Source organism: Trichomycterus rosablanca, chromosome 2 (assembly GCF_030014385.1).
Source record: "Trichomycterus rosablanca isolate fTriRos1 chromosome 2, fTriRos1.hap1, whole genome shotgun sequence".
In the NCBI taxonomy this organism is placed as follows: Eukaryota; Metazoa; Chordata; class Actinopteri; order Siluriformes; family Trichomycteridae; genus Trichomycterus; species Trichomycterus rosablanca.
The window spans coordinates 62,717,732-62,735,465 of record NC_085989.1 but is presented as its reverse complement, the minus strand read 5'-3'; positions in this window follow the sequence as shown (position 1 = coordinate 62,735,465).

Genomic DNA, 17,734 nt, shown 5'->3' with positions numbered 1-17,734 from the left:
ACCCTTCAGTCAACCTCAGCCACCAAGTAGGATCCGTTTGGAATAGCCTTAACACCATGTCTCGGACCCATACAGGAGGACCGCCTTAGCCTGACTTAGCCTCGGCTTCGAACGGTAGCTGTGGGATGTCAGCTACTGATGGTGGTGGTGGTCGATTAAGAATCTCCTCAAAGTGCTCCACCAAACACGATCTGCTGTTCAGTTTCAGTAGTGATGATTCTGCAGGTTTTGTCCTTGACTGGTTTGGTGAGGTTGAGGTTTTTTCCAGACAGGGTACGTGTAATTCCGTACAGCCTCTTCATGTTGTTTTGCCACTCTGTACTGTACCATACTGTACTGTACCTCACTGTACTGTACCATATTGTACTGTACCACACTGTACCACACTGTACTGTACCATACTGTACTGTACCATATTGTACTGTACCACACTGTACTGTACCATACTGTACTGTACCATACTGTCCTGTACCATATTGTACTGTACCACACTGTACCACACTGTACTGTACCACACTGTACTGTACCATATTGTACTGTACCATATTGTACTGTACCTCACTGTACTGTACCATACTGTACTGTACCATACTGTCCTGTACCATATTGTACTGTACCACACTGTACCACACTGTACTGTACCACACTGTACTGTACCATATTGTACTGTACCACACTGTACCACACTGTACTGTACCACACTGTACTGTACCATATTGTACTGTACCACACTGTACTGTACCACACTGTACTGTACCATACTGTACTGTACCATATTGTACTGTACCATACTGTACTGTACCACACTGTACTGTACCTCACTGTACTGTACCTCACTGTACTGTACCTCACTGTACTGTACCATACTGTACTGTACCACACTGTACTGTACCTCACTGTACTGTACCATACTGTACTGTACCACACTTTACTGTACCACACTGTACTGTACCTCACTGTACTGTACCATACTGTACTGTACCACACTGTACTGTACCTCACTGTACTGTACCATACTGTACTGTACCACACTGTACTGTACCTCACTGTACTGTACCATACTGTACTGTACCACACTTTACTGTACCACACTGTACTGTACCTCACTGTACTGTACCATACTGTACTGTACCACACTGTACTGTACCACACTGTACTGTACCATACTGTACTGTACCATATTGTACTGTACCACACTGTACTGTACCTCACTGTACTGTACCATACTGTACCACACTGTACTGTACCACACTGTACTGTACCACACTGTACTGTACCATACTGTACTGTACCACACTGTACTGTACCTCACTGTACTGTACCACACTGTACTGTACCTCACTGTACTGTACCATACTGTACTGTACCATACTGTCCTGTACCATACTGTACTGTACCATACTGTACTGTACCTCACTGTACTGTACCATACTGTACTGTACCTCACTGTACTGTACCACACTGTACTGTACCTCACTGTACTGTACCATACTGTACTGTACCACACTGTACTGTACCATACTGTACTGTACCTCACTGTACTGTACCACACTGTACTGTACCTCACTGTACTGTACCATACTGTACTGTACCATACTGTCCTGTACCACACTGTACTGTACTGTACTGTACATTTACATTTACATTTTCAGCATTTAGCAGACGCTTTTATCCAAAGCGACTTACACAATGAGCGGAACACAATGAGCAATTGAGGGTTAAGGGCCTTGCTCAGGGACCCAACAGTGGCAACTTGGTGGTGGCGGGGCTTGAACCGGCAACCTTCTGTTTACTAGTCCAGTACCTTACCCACTGAGCTATTACTGGCCCCACTGTACCATACTGTACTGTACCACACTATCTGGTGGAAAAGAGGCATCATGCTCCACATTTACTTACAGAAGTAACTTTCATCTTCTTCCTCCTTCTTTATTAGTTTCTTCTGGAATCCTTCATGTTGTAGATCCACAGGGGCGACGTGTTCCTCTTCTGCTGACTGCATTATTACACATCTAATAGACAGACAGATAAACGTATTTCTCCTTATAGGGAATCAGACTGTTTTAACTGCCTATTTTTTAAACTGTAAACATGGTGAAAATGTTGAAACTATTGTGGAACTGAGCAGCATCAGGTAGAAGAGATCTCTAATAGAACTTTCTTGAGTTTGGTGGAAGCAGTTTTGTGGCCCAAAGTTAAATTATTAAGTGGAACTTAAAACTGTTCAATCAAACATTTCCAAAATACATGAATCAGCCTAAACATGAGAAATGTGATGCGTTTATATCAAAATGTTAGATGTAATAATGAAACTGAATCCGTTACGATCGACTGATTCACCGGTTCAAATGAATCGGTTCATCAGTACTGAATCATGTGTGATGCTAACAGTTAGCGGAGCAGCTAGCAGTTCGTGTGTTTAAATGAAACTGGAGTTAAAGCTCCTCAAATCCTCACAGTGATGTTTTATTATGAACTCTAGTTTTATTATTAATTAGAATGTAGTTATAATTAAATATAAGGGTTATAATTAAATACATATTTTACTTACAGATGAGGCTCTACAGTACAAACACAGCAGCTTCTTGTTCTTCTGATGATGTTTAATGGCGGTTGGCAGAACAACGTAAGACGCACCAGCGCCACCAACTGGACTGGAGTCGAACAGCAGCTTAGCAGTAATAAACCTCCATTAGCCCTGTATTTCTCAGGTAGCTTTAGAGAGGACTACAGTCAGTCCTAGACGTTCTTTCAAGTTTGTTTTACAGCATGCTTCTCCAACTCCTTACTTTATTTCTTTCTAATAACATTATTATGAGTTTGTTTCCTGTGCATTACAGTGTTTACAGAGTCCAGTGGGGCGTAATGTTTGAATTCGGCGTGGCTGATTCTTAGATGGATATATAACATTTCCTCCCTTGGGTTCCCACCCTGACTCATGTTCATGCCTACATGTTGTGTAGATGTCGCCCTTTATTGATTCCATATTTTGTACATATGATAGTTGTCAGTGGTGGATAAAGTACCTGAAGGCCGTACTTGAGTACAAGTACAAGTATCTTACCAGAAATTTACTTAGATAGAAGTAAAAGTCACCTTTTAGAATATTACTTAAGTAAAAGTCGTAAAGTATCTGATGTTTAATGTACTTAAGTATCAAAAGTAATAGTAAATGCTGTTAGTATAAACTGAAGCGGTCATTTCGAAAAATATAAAGATTGTTCTTTTAAGCCTGTAAAGCACCTTAACAACCTTCCTTCCATGTGAACCTGATTTGTGCCAATTCATGATTATAATCAGCTGTTCACATCACCTGTTTGAAATCATGTCATTATTTAGTTTTTTTTTTTTTTTATTGGCCCTCGGCTGGATCTCCAGCCATGGCGACTTGATGAATGAACGATCTGTAGGAATATCGATTCCACTCCATCGAGTCCACTACAGTCTTGTTTCCTTTCAGGTTAATCAGTGCTTCTGATATCAAGTTCTGATATCAACTCCACATTCAGCATAACCCTGATCTACGGAGCCCCTTAGGGGTCACTAAGGATAAAAATATGTGAAGAGCAAAATCCGTACCCTCGGTTTAGTAATCCGTACCCTCGGTATAGTAATCCGTACCCTCGGTTTAGTTATCCGTACCCTCGGTTTAGTAATCCGTACCCTCGGTTTAGTAATCCGTACCCTCGGTTTAGTAATCCGTACCCTCGGTTTAGTAATCCGTACCCTCGGTTTAGTAATCCGTACCCTCGGTATAGTAATCCGTACCCTCGGTATAGTAATCCGTACCCTCGGTTTAGTAATCCGTACCCTCGGTATAGTAATCCGTACCCTCGGTTTAGTAAACCGTACCCTCGGTTTAGTAATCCGTACCCTCGGTATAGTAATCCGTACCCTCGGTATAGTAATCCGTACCCTCGGTTTAGTAATCCGTACCCTCGGTATAGTAATCCGTACCCTCGGTTTAGTAATCCGTACCCTCGGTTTAGTAATCCGTACCCTCGGTATAGTAATCCGTACCCTCGGTATAGTAATCCGTACCCTCGGTTTAGTAATCCGTACCCTCGGTATAGTAATCCGTACCCTCGGTTTAGTAAACCGTACCCTCGGTTTAGTAATCCGTACCCTCGGTATAGTAATCCGTACCCTCGGTTTAGTAATCCGTACATTCGGTTTAGTAATCCGTACATTCGGTTTAGTAAACCGTACCCTCGGTATAGTAATCCGTACCCTCGGTTTAGTAATCCGTACCCTCGGTATAGTAATCCGTACCCTCGGTATAGTAAACCGTACCCTCGGTTTAGTAATCCGTACCCTCGGTATAGTAATCCGTACCCTCGGTTTAGTAATCCGTACATTCGGTTTAGTAATCCGTACATTCGGTTTAGTAAACCGTACCCTCGGTATAGTAATCCGTACCCTCGGTTTAGTAATCCGTACCCTCGGTATAGTAATCCGTACCCTCGGTTTAGTAATCCGTACCCTCGGTATAGTAATCCGTACCCTCGGTATAGTAATCCGTACCCTCGGTTTAGTAATCCGTACCCTCGGTATAGTAATCCGTACCCTCGGTATAGTAAACCGTACCCTCGGTTTAGTAATCCGTACCCTCGGTATAGTAATCCGTACCCTCGGTTTAGTAATCCGTACCCTCGGTTTAGTAATCCGTACATTCGGTTTAGTAAACCGTACCCTCGGTATAGTAATCCGTACCCTCGGTTTAGTAAACCGTACCCTCGGTATAGTAATCCATACCCTCGGTTTAGTAATCCGTACCCTCGGTTTAGTAAACCGTACCCTCGGTATAGTAATCCATACCCTCGGTTTAGTAATCCGTACCCTCGGTTTAGTAATCCGTACCCTCGGTATAGTAATCCGTACCCTCGGTTTATAGTAATCCGTACCCTCGGTTTAGTAATCCGTACCCTCGGTTTAGTAATCCGTACCCTCGGTTTAGTAATCCGTACCCTCGGTATAGTAATCCGTACCCTCGGTATAGTAATCCGTACATTCGGTTTAGTAATCCGTACCCTCGGTATAGTAATCCGTACCCTCGGTATAGTAATCCGTACATTCGGTTTAGTAATCCGTACCCTCGGTATAGTAATCCGTACCCTCGGTTTAGTAATCCGTACCCTCGGTATAGTAATCCGTACCCTCGGTATAGTAATCCGTACATTCGGTTTAGTAATCCGTACCCTCGGTATAGTAATCCGTACCCTCGGTTTAGTAATCCGTACCCTCGGTATAGTAATCCGTACCCTCGGTTTATAGTAATCCGTACCCTCGGTTTAGTAATCCGTACCCTCGGTATAGTAATCCGTACCCTCGGTATAGTAATCCGTACATTCGGTTTAGTAATCCGTACCCTCGGTATAGTAATCCGTACATTCGGTTTAGTAATCCGTACCCTCGGTATAGTAATCCGTACCCTCGGTTTAGTAATCCGTACCCTCGGTATAGTAATCCGTACCCTCGGTTTATAGTAATCCGTACCCTCGGTTTAGTAATCCGTACCCTCGGTATAGTAATCCGTACCCTCGGTATAGTAATCCGTACATTCGGTTTAGTAATCCGTACCCTCGGTATAGTAATCCGTACATTCGGTTTAGTAATCCGTACCCTCGGTATAGTAATCCGTACCCTCGGTTTAGTAATCCGTACCCTCGGTATAGTAATCCGTACCCTCGGTATAGTAATCCGTACATTCGGTTTAGTAATCCGTACCCTCGGTATAGTAATCCGTACATTCGGTTTAGTAATCCGTACCCTCGGTATAGTAATCCGTACCCTCGGTTTAGTAATCCGTACCCTCGGTTTAGTAATCCGTACCCTCGGTATAGTAATCCGTACCCTCGGTTTAGTAAACCGTACCCTCGGTATAGTAATCCGTACCCTCGGTATAGTAATCCGTACCCTCGGTATAGTAATCCGTACATTCGGTTTAGTAATCCGTACCCTCGGTATAGTAATCCGTACATTCGGTTTAGTAATCCGTACCCTCGGTATAGTAATCCGTACCCTCGGTTTAGTAATCCGTACCCTCGGTTTAGTAAACCGTACCCTCGGTATAGTAATCCGTACCCTCGGTATAGTAATCCGTACCCTCGGTTTAGTAATCCGTACCCTCGGTATAGTAATCCGTACCCTCGGTTTAGTAATCCGTACCCTCGGTTTACACTTTCCATTCTTTCTCACCTATCGCATCAACCTTCAAGCTTTACTTTAAATAGTGTCACATGGAAATCAGAATTCAAATTTATCTTAACCATTTAACTCGAAGGAAAAGGTGTTTGTCTTGCAAAGAAGCAGCAGCTAAACTTTTCTGACGGCGATGTTCTGAAGAAACTGAGAGCTTGATTGACCATGCTGGGTTACGTTTTGTTATTAGTAAGTACGAATACTTTATTATTATTATTATTCATGATTTTTATGTGTGTTATAAATCAGTATTAAACTCAATTATATTGGTAGTAAGTTATAAATAATGTAAAGCTGTGTTAATAATGTAAAGGTGTGATTTTACCACTTCAGTTTTTTGTTCTTTGTTAGATGTTTTTATATATTTATATAGTTTTTAGATTGTTATATATTTTTTTGCATTAAATTAGTTTGTTATTTCTTATCTTCTTGCTCTACATTCACGTGGTGTTGTGTGATGCTTGTGATAATTGTGAATTGTTGCTGTAACGCCGCAATTTAGCTTCAAGGATCAATAAAGTCATTAATCAATCAATTAATGTAAAAAATGTGAATAATGTTAAGATGTGTAGATAGACAGACAGACAGACAGATAGATAAATTGATAGACAGACAGACAGATAGACATACAGACAGACAGATAGATAGATAGCTGGCTGGATGGATGTATAGACAGATAGACACAGACAGACAGATAGTAGATTAGATAGATGGATAGACAGACAGACAGATAGATAGTAGATTAGATAGATGGATAGACAGACAGACAGATAGATAGTAGATTAGATAGATGGATAGACAGACAGACAGATAGATAGTAGATTAGATAGATGGATAGACAGACAGACAGATAGATAGTAGATTAGATAGATGGATAGACAGATAGATAGATAGTAGATTAGATAGGTGGATGGATAGATGGACAGACAGACGGACGAGGTGAGGTGATACAGCTTATGATAACAACTATAGTGTCTTTAATTAATAGTTTAAATGCTAAATTGCCAAGATTAGCTTGTGATTTTGACTGGCGACTCAAAGCCACAATCAAGGCAGCAATAGGAGTGAATACTGAAGTGAAAATAGCCCTAGTCAGTACTGAATGGTGTAAAGAGTACTGAATGGTGACTGTATGGGGACGTCATCACGTTGGTCTGACAGATGGAAGTACATCGTATGACCCACTGTATTCTAAAGGGACGCAACTCAAGGACATTCACAGAGTTGTCCCGAAGCCACACCTTTGTTCTCTTGGCTGTGTGCTTCGGGTCGTTGTCATGTTGGAAGGTAAACCTTTACCCCAGTCTGAGGTCCAGAGCACTCTGGAGCAGGTTATCATCAAGGATCTGGGTGTACTGAGCTGCATTCATCTTTCCTTCGATCAGGACTAAACGCCTCGGTCCAGCTGCAGAAAAACATCCCTACATTATGATGCTGCCACCACCATGCTTCACTGTAGGGATTTAGCCAGGTGATGAGCGGCGCCTGGTTGCATTCAGATGTGACGCTTGGTATTCAGGCCAACGAGTTCAATCTTTGTTTCATCAGACCAGAGAATCTTGTTCCTCATGGTTTGGGAGTCCAGACGGTCCGGCATGTTTTTTTTTTTTACTGAGGAGTGGCTTCCATCTGGCCACTCTACCATACAGGCGTGATTTGTGGAGTTGCTGCCTGGATGGTTGATCTTCTGATAGGTTCTCCCATCTCCACAAGGATACACTGGAGCTCTGTTAGAGTGACCCTCGGGTTCCTGCTTACCTTCCTGGCCAAGACCCGTCTTCCCCGATCACTCAGCTCTAGGAAGAGTCCTGCTGGCTCCAAACTTCTATTTACGGATGATGATGGCCACTGTGCTCATTGGGACCTTTAATGCTGCAGAAATGTTTCTATACCTTCTCCAGATCTCCTCGATACGATCCTGTCTCTGAGGTCTACAGACGATTCCTTGTACCTCATGACTTGGTTTGTGCTCTGACATGCACCATCCACTATGGGACTTTATATATACAGGTGTGTGCCTTTCCAAATCATGTCCAATTAATTGAATTTAGCACAGATGAACTCCAATCAAGCGGTAGAAACATCTGAAAGATGATCAATGGAAACAAGAAGCACCTGAGCTATCATTTTAAACAAACTGTTTTCACTTTGTCATCATGGGGTATCGTGTGTGTGTAGAATTTTGAGGGAAAAATAAATGTAATTTATTACAAGATTCTAATGTAGACTCCCCATTGCTACACTCCCACTTCTACAGAAACTCCCTCTTCTGTGGAAATTGAGGATTGTTCATGAGTACTCAAAAAGAGGAACATGTGGCAAACCAAAAACTTGCCCCCGGACCTCAGGGCTTATTTTTGGAGGCAACACTTTTACAGGAAAAACAGCTAAGGATCCTAAATTGTGACCCCCCTCACCTTGATCTAGAAATTCGACAGATGGCTCTAGAAAGTCCTCAAGGTTCTACTGGCCTCCGGGTTTCCTGCAAATGGGGGAACATACACGCTCTTACATTAGGATCCATGCTCTGACAAAAAGGGGCTATTAAATGACCTCCAGAGCCATTCTCCACAATCCCATCCCATCAACCTTCAAGCTCCAGTTAGGATAGTGTCTCATGGAAATCAGAATTCAAATTGGGGTTAACCATTTAACTCCTGTTTCAAGGAAAAGGTGTTTGTTTTGCAAAAGAGCAGCAGGAGGAAGTCCTGAAGATACCCATTTTCATTTACATTTTCAGCATTTAGCAGACGCTTTTATCCAAAGCGACTTACACAATGAGCAACTGAGGGTTAAGGGCCTTGCTCAGGGACCCAACAGTGGCAACTTGGTGGTGGTGGGGCTTGAACTGGCAACCTTCTGTTTACTAGTCCAGTACCTTAACCACTGAGTTATCACTGGCCCTAGATACCCGAGAGTTTTTGGCTATTAGTAAGTGCAAATTCATGGCCCACTGTCTGTAGTTCTACCAAGACTAAACATCCCAGTATGTTGTTTTATTCAGGAGGGTCAGACATGTGAAGAACTTGGTGAGTGGATCACAAAATCTAGAAAATAAGCAATTTGATCTGCTAAACCAAATTTCCAACAAGAAGTCAAATTGTTCAGTGTGACATGATTAAGGTATAAGCAGCTTTTGGTTCAATCCTTCAGTGAAGTATTGAAGCTTTTAAAGATCCAGTCAGTGGTTGTACAGTGGTTTATTAGGTTCTTATGTTGATTCATGTTGTTCATTTTTGGTCCCAAAAGCTGTGTGGAATTATACATTTAGATTAGACTTTATTGATCCCCTAAGTAAAATGAAGTTCTCCAGTAACACATCAGTGATGAAGCAGATGCTGACCATCCTCCTGTTTCTCATAGGTAAGTCTGTTCCTCTTTACACTGAAAAACATCAACACCTGTTAGGCGTTGGATTACAACCCCAAATCAGGAAAGGCTGAGAGTCTCTGATGAGTAAATATGATCAGAGGATCCAGTTTGTCCACAAATGTGTGAGAAAATGATTGAAATGTTTAAAAACAATGAACCTCAAAGAAAGACTGGAAGGGATTTGCATGTTCTCCCTCTACAGTGCAGAATATCATTAAACCATTCAAGGAATCAGGAGGAATTTCAGTGTGTAAAGGTGGAGGGTGTGAGCTTAATCTGAACGCTCGTGATCTTCCATCCCTCAGACGGCGCCGCATCAAGAACCTCCACTCAACACTAGCTGATATAACCACATGGGTGAGGGATTAGTTTATCAAACCTTTATCAGCTCTACAATACAGAGTTACTGCACAAATCATACTTAACACTTCACGGTTTGAAAAAGAAGCCTTATGTTAACCATGTCCAGAAGCGGCGTCAACTCTGGGCTCGGAGGCATCTAGGACGGACCATCACACAGTGGAAACGTGTATTGTGGTGATGAATCAGCATTCCAGCTCTTTTTTGGAAAAAAATGGAAAATAACCATCCAGACTGTTATCAGTGACAGGATGAAGATGAAATATCTCAGGTTCATTCTGTCTGACATCAAATTAAAGTCAAAGTCAATGTAAGAAACTCTGTGTTTTTATTTTATTTGCATTTTCCATACTGTCCCAACTCTTTCTGATTTGGAGTTGTAATAATAATAATAATAATAATAGGGCTGTCACACGATTAAAAATTTAATCGAGATTAATCGCGATTAAAGACCAAAATTAATCGCGATTAATCTCGATTAAAATTTTTAATTGTGTGACAGCCCTAATATAAATGTATTCATCTCAATTAATCGCAAACTAATAATTAAGCAAAATTTGAACAGTTATGCACATTGTTATTGCAAGAACGTGTTTACCAATAAAACATTCATAAAATATGATAAAATTATTAAATCTAAATTCATTGTAGAAAGCACATTATCTGACAAAAGTGAGGATCTTTTCCTGTTCATGACCCTGACACTGAAAACAGGTGCACCAACCATAATGTTTTGATCTAATATAAGGCATCAATAGAGCATCAAAACACAGATATGATTATTTCATAGATCTATTAAGAAAACCCTTTAATACTGTGTTTGTGCAGAAAGAATACTGGGAAATACTCTTCTACATTACCATTTAAACACCTATAAATACCTGAAACAGTCAAGTTAGCAAACATTATCTATAAGTAATTGACTGAAAAAAGTGTTAATTAAAACAGTCCATGTAAACGCTTAGTCCATATAAATATCAGATACGAATGTGTTTTTAGAAAACTACAAACATCACAAATATAAATCATGTTTATAACCATGTGATAGAATAACCTGAATAAACTGTAGAGATGAAACATCACACAGAGTTTCACTTCTTACCGGAGGGGGAGGAGGCGGAGCTACGCGGTTTAGATGGACAGCTCTAGCAGCCAATGGAGATACTCGTTACAAAGCTCGCGTGATTTCATTCATCTTTTCATCAACACGTAAAAAAAGTGAAAACCGCTAAAAGTAGTTTATCATCGGACAGTTCATGCGCTTTACATCCTAATTCATCTGAAATACAGATAATTACCACAGAGACACACATGTATGTGGCACAAACAGCCAAATAAAAATAGTTAGATTAAAAATTTTAATCTTGATTAATTTTTTTAATCGCGATAAAAATTTTAATGCGTTAATCGCGTTAATTAACCTGACCCACTTAAATACTTAAATTAACCCCCCCCCGGTAATACCGTATACCGCTGTATTTCCTGAAGACGGTATGACGGTATGAAAAACGGCAATATCGCCCAACCCTAATTGGGGCTGTATTGTTATTATTATTATTATTATTATTATTAATAATTTTATAAATTAAAACCCAAAGAAATATCTCACCCCAGAGGACCGACAGTGTGGAGGTTTCCAGATGAAACCTGTGAAGAAGGAAGAAGCTGAAGATGAAGATGAACTCAGTAAGATATTTCTTTGGGTTTTAATTTATAAAATCTCAGTTTGGGTGAACAATGTGTTTCCTTTCTAACAATTACTAACAGTGTTTATTATTTATAATGTTATAAATGTATTTTATTATTTATAATGTTATAAATGTATTTTATTATTTATAATGTTATAAATGTATTTTATTATTTATAATGTTATAAATGTATTTTATTATTTATAATGTTATAAATGTAGTTTATTATTTATAATGTTTGTAACGGTAGTGTTGTTTATACCATCACTATTAATAAATCAGGGTCCCACTAGTCTGTCATATGCCGTACTACGATATAATCATTCTCAACCACAGAAAATATCAGCAAAGTGTGTATTGTAGACATGTACAAAAACGAACATTATTAACCACGTATAACCCAAATCTTTATTTATAAAGATGTACAATATAATTATACATACACTATACTCTTTTACAGAATGTCCATTTCTGTAACAGCATGACTTGGATCGATCTCACCAGTTAGTCCTTTTGTTGATAAGGTAGAGATACCAATATGGATGGAGATGGACTTGCTACACTGGAGATCCTGAAGTCCAATGAACTTTTCTTTCATACAGCTCCTTTGCAATCTTTTGCATAAGTCCAGCAATAATCCACCAGTTCTTATGAGCATGTGGTTAGGAACTCCAAAACCATGAAAATTACAAATCTGTATTGAGCATGAAAACAGCGTTTCCTCAATCCGTATCTACCAAACAACATTAAACAGCCGGTTTTGTTTTCTCCCCTCTGGTCCAGTGTCCTTCTTCTTTTATCTTTTTTTCCTCAACTCTCTATCTCATTATCAGTCCCGATTGGTCAGCACCGGTATAACATTTAAATTCATTATGGAACCGCAGGGAAATCGGTTACACAGTTTCAGTTGAAAGGACTCCCGGTCCGAAGTATTTTTTAAGATTAACCACGTGTACTACATCTACATTATTGGGAGTATCAATAAACTGAACTTTATAATTTACCTTACCGAGGCATTTGAGAATTCTTGCTGGACCTTTCCACTTTGGTGCTAATTTTGCACAGAAACCAGTCTCAGCTTTGGACAACGGATGAGCCTTAACCCACACTTGTTCACCAACTTGAAAATGTTAAGATTTTCTTCTCTTATTATAGTAGTGGGCTTGTTTACATTGGGCTTTTTCCACATTGGAGCGTACCTGCTCAATGAGTCGCTGCTGTTTGGCAATGTTCTCGTATGCATCATGTTCTGGGGTAAGTGGTTTTTGAGCAAGCCTTTCCAATGGCCCCTTCAACTTCCTGCCTAGTGCAACTTCAGCTGGCGTAAATCCTGTACTCTCTTGCCATGCTGTGTTGATGGCATACCGGAACTCTGAGATCCACCTATCCCATTCTCTATGATGTTCCTGAACATATGATGCCATCATTGTCTTTAGTGTTCTATTGACACGCTCTGTCATGTTGGTCTGTGGGTGGTATGCTGTAGTCAGTTTTTGGATGACACCCCATTGCTTGCATACTAAATTTAAAAGCTGTGATGTAAATTGTGCCCCTCGATCTGACACCAAATAGACAGGAGTACCCCATCTTGTAAAGATGTCTTTGATGAGTATTGCTGCAATGTGTGCTGCTTTTGCCACTCTCAATGGAAAAATTTCCACCCACTTACTACAGTAATCAACCACAACTAGCAAATACTCATTTTGTTTACGGCTTTTGGGAAAAGGACCCATAATGTCCACTCCAAGCATATATCCCGGCTCCAATACAGGTGTTGATTGGAGGTATCCCGATAGTTTAGTTATCCTTGGCTTGACCTTTTGGCATACTGCACATTCTTTGCAGTGTCTCCAAACGTCTTTCCTGATGTCTGGCCAATATGCTACATCCAGCAACCTACGAAGGGTCTTTATTCGTCCTAAATGGCCACTAAGAGGATTTTGATGTGCATATTGCAGAAACGTTTCTCTTAGGGATTTGGGGATGAACAGCTGAAAAGTATGACCTCGGTCCTGCTTGGAAACTGGCCGAAACAAATAGCTATTTTTCAGAGTATAATGAATTCTATTTGGATCTGGGTTTGACTCTATATCTTTTATTAGCGCTTGTACCTCTGCATCCTCCTGTTGGGCCTGGCTTACTTCTGTCCACTCAATTGGTAACCCTTCACTTGGTATCACAGTTTTGCAGACTGCTATAATGTCTGGTTGAGCCTGGGATACTTGATTATGTGACAAAGTGTCTGGAACAATGTTACATTGACCCTTTCGATAGACTACTTTGAAATCATAACCTTGAAGTCTTAGAACCCATCTGGTAAGTCTTGAAGAAGGATTTGGATGATTAAAAACCCACATAAGTGCAGCATGGTCCGTTATCACTTCAAAGTGGGTTCCTTCTAAATAAGACCTCCATTTCTCAGTAGCCCATACAACGGCCAAACATTCTTTTTCAGATACCGAATATGCCTTCTCTGCTTGGTAGAACAATCTGGAAGCATAAGCAATTACATGCTCTTCTCCCTCTTCCTCTTGTGTTAAGACTGCTCCAATTCCATACTCACTTGCATCTGTCTGCACTCTAAACTGTTTCTGGAAATCAGGTGGTTTGAGGATTGGTGCAGATAGAAGTGTGTTCTTTATGTCCTTAAAAGCTTTCTGGCACTCTTGAGTCCAATTCCACCTCACGTCTTTTCTTTTCAGAGCGTGTAATGGTGCAGCTCTTACAGAGAAATTGGGAATATAGCGATGGTACCATCCTGCTAAACCCAGGAATCGTTGGACTTCCTTTATATTCTTTGGGGTATGAAATTCCTTAACAGCTCTCACTTTTTCTGTATCATTCTGGATTCCCTCGCTAGAGATAACATGCCCCAGAAAAGTAAGTGCTTTCTGCATCAAGTTGCATTTCTTCAGGTTCAAAGTCAAGCCTGCTCACTCTAGACACTGAAACAGTTCTTCAATGTCTTTTAGATGTTGCTCTTCACTCCGGGAATATATGACCACATCATCAATATAGATAAAACAGTTCTTTCCTTTCATACTTCGTAATACATTCTCCATTAATGGTTGAAATGTGGCTGACGAATTTTTTTAGGCCAAAAGGAAGACGCAGAAATTCGAATATTCCTCTGTGGGACACAAAAGCTGTTTTCTGTACACTCTGAGGATCCATTCCAACTTGCCAATACCCACTTCTCAAATCAAAGGTACTGAACAAGGAAGCTCCATGTAATGATTCTAAAATGTCTTGTATTTGAGGCATTGGAAAAGCATCTAAATGCGTTTTGTTATTTAGAGCTCGGTAGTCAACACAAAAACGCATACCACCATCTTTCTTCGGTACTAACACCACTGGAGCCGCCCATGGAGAGTTAGATGGTCATATAATCTGTTTCTCCAGCATCTCATCAATAGTTATAAATGTTATAAATGTAGTTTATTATTTATAATGTTATAAATGTATTTTATTATTTATAATGTTATAAATGTATTTGATTATTTTCTGCTTCAGAACTGAACAAGGATTTCTCCTGCTCCTCGTGTCCCACACAGGAAGAAGGAAACGTCTGCTCACAGTGTGGGAAGAGATTCAGTACCCGGAGTTATCTCAAAATACACCAGCGCATTCACACTGGAGAGAAACCATGTCAGTGCTCACAGTGTTGGAAAACTTTTAATCAACAGAGTGAACTAAAACACCAGAATAAAATATAAATCCTTCTTCGAGTGAGTGAGTGAGTGAGTGAGTAGATGAACAGATGTGGAGCACAAAGGTCATCACGCTCTGTGTAATCCGGTGGAGAGGTTAGATCAGTGTTTCTCAACCTTTTTCAGTCATGGCACCCCATTTAAAGTATTCAAAATCTCGAGTCACCCCAGTCTAAAATGTATTAAAAAGCTGAATAGCGACTTTACTTTGACCGGTGGTAAAGTTCAGAAGCAGACAATTCAAGTCATGTCCAAACCCAAAAAACCCGAAAGGTGAACTGAACAACTGAGATGACTTGTTTATCAGCTGTGTGAGCTCTAAAACTCCAGCTTCCAAAACTTTCAAACTATTTCTATTTTTGAAAATCTCTCCTTTGAAAATTTCCTACTTTGAATGACTGTGTGGCGAGCAGAAGATGAACTTTCCTTAAGATCACGTAAGGAAATAGATGCCGCCCACCATGCAGGTCACCCACTTGTGGTCAGTAGGTGATTCTAAAAGCTTAGTTTTGCCTCACAAAAGAAACTGATCTGATTATAGAAGTGAACTCTTAATATCACTAACATAATAACAGAACTAAATCTAAATACTGATATATAGATTAAACAGCTCTAATACACAGAGATCAATACAGATGTGATGTAAGCATGCAGAACTGATGTTCTTCAGCTGTGTGTACAGTATACTGGTATAACATCATTCCTAACACTAGATCTCCACTCACACACTGTATTAATATAGATACGATAGATAAATGGTATAGTTATGGTACAGGAGGTTTTTGGTCTATCGGTCCTGGATTCTGTAAAGTTACTTTGAGACGATGTTTATTGTAAATAGCTCTGCATTCATAAATTTGACTTGACTGCTTACTGGGACAGTCTGTCTGATGATTTTATTCATAATAAATTCATGAAATAGTCCATTAGCAGCGTTCTGCTACATCAGTGTCTCCAGACAGATCTATGCTTTATTTAACCGACTGTGGGGAAATGAAACACAAGACGTTTGGACTTTTCTGCCCCCCAGTAAACTGAACTTTAATACTTTGAAGTTGAAGCATTGAGTGCTAATTAAATTATGTGTACAGCTACATCAGGTATATCAACATTTACCTCAGGTGTGTTGGAGCATTGGCCAAAGAAGTCTCCACATTGATGATATATAACTAGTAGCATTGAGTGCTAACTGAAATTCTGTGTTCGGCTACATCGAGAATATCAACATTTACCTCAGTTCTGTTGGTACGTTGGTTATAAATTACTCCATATTGCTAATATAACAATAATTACATTTAACATTGATCGCTAACTGATATTCTGTATTCAAATATGTTGGGAATATCAACATGTTCCTCAGTTCAATGCATAAAGTCCTTTGATTGGCTTGGCTGGAAATATCAACCATCATAACCAGTATGACCAGTTTAGATGAGCATGAATCCATCCAGTGAGCATCATGATCTTGTCTAGGCTGGATTATTCATCAGGGTTTCATCTACAGAGTTTGTTACAGGATGAACCACAACATCAACACAGCAACAATATTTCATTGTTTAATAAATACAGGGTTGGTGATTATGATTCAGTGTAAGTGATTAAATATAGTAAATTATAATGAAGAGCACCGCGACCTTGATCAGGATTAATACAGCTGAATGGATGGATGGTGGTGATGTCAGCACTCACACTGCAATCCAGTAGGTGGCGCTAATGAACCTGAACATTATAAACTACCTCGATTCTAACAGAAGAAAGTTCAGCAGCTGGTGTGTTTGTACTAAAGTGAAACATCTGTAAGTAAAATATTGATCCATTTGTTTGTTACACTTTAATTATTAACTACATTCTGATTATTAATAAACTAGAGTTCATAATAAAACATCACTGTGAGGATTTGAGGAGATTTAACTCCAGTTTCATTTAAAACACTATTAGCTGCTATGCTAACTGTTAGCATCACGCATGATTCAGTACCGACGAACCGATTCATTTGAACCGACGAATCAGTTGATTGAAACATTCTGATATAAATCGAGTTATTTTGATATAAACGCATCACATTCCTTATGTTTAGGCTGATTCATGTATTTTGGAAATGTTTGATTGAATCAGTTTTAAGTTCGACTTAATAATTTAACTTTGGGCCACAAAACTGCTTCCACCAAACTCAAGAAAGTTCTATTAGAGATCTCTTCTACCTGATGCTGCTCAGTCCCACAATAGTTTCAACATTTTCACCCTGTTTACATCCTCACAGCTTAATTTTCCTTTTAATAGGGAATAAAGTACATCAATCTGTCTGTCTGTCTGTCAGATGTGTAATAATGCAGTCAGCAGAAGAGGAACACGTCGCCCCTGTGGATCTACAACATGAAGGATTCCAGAAGAAACTAATAAAAA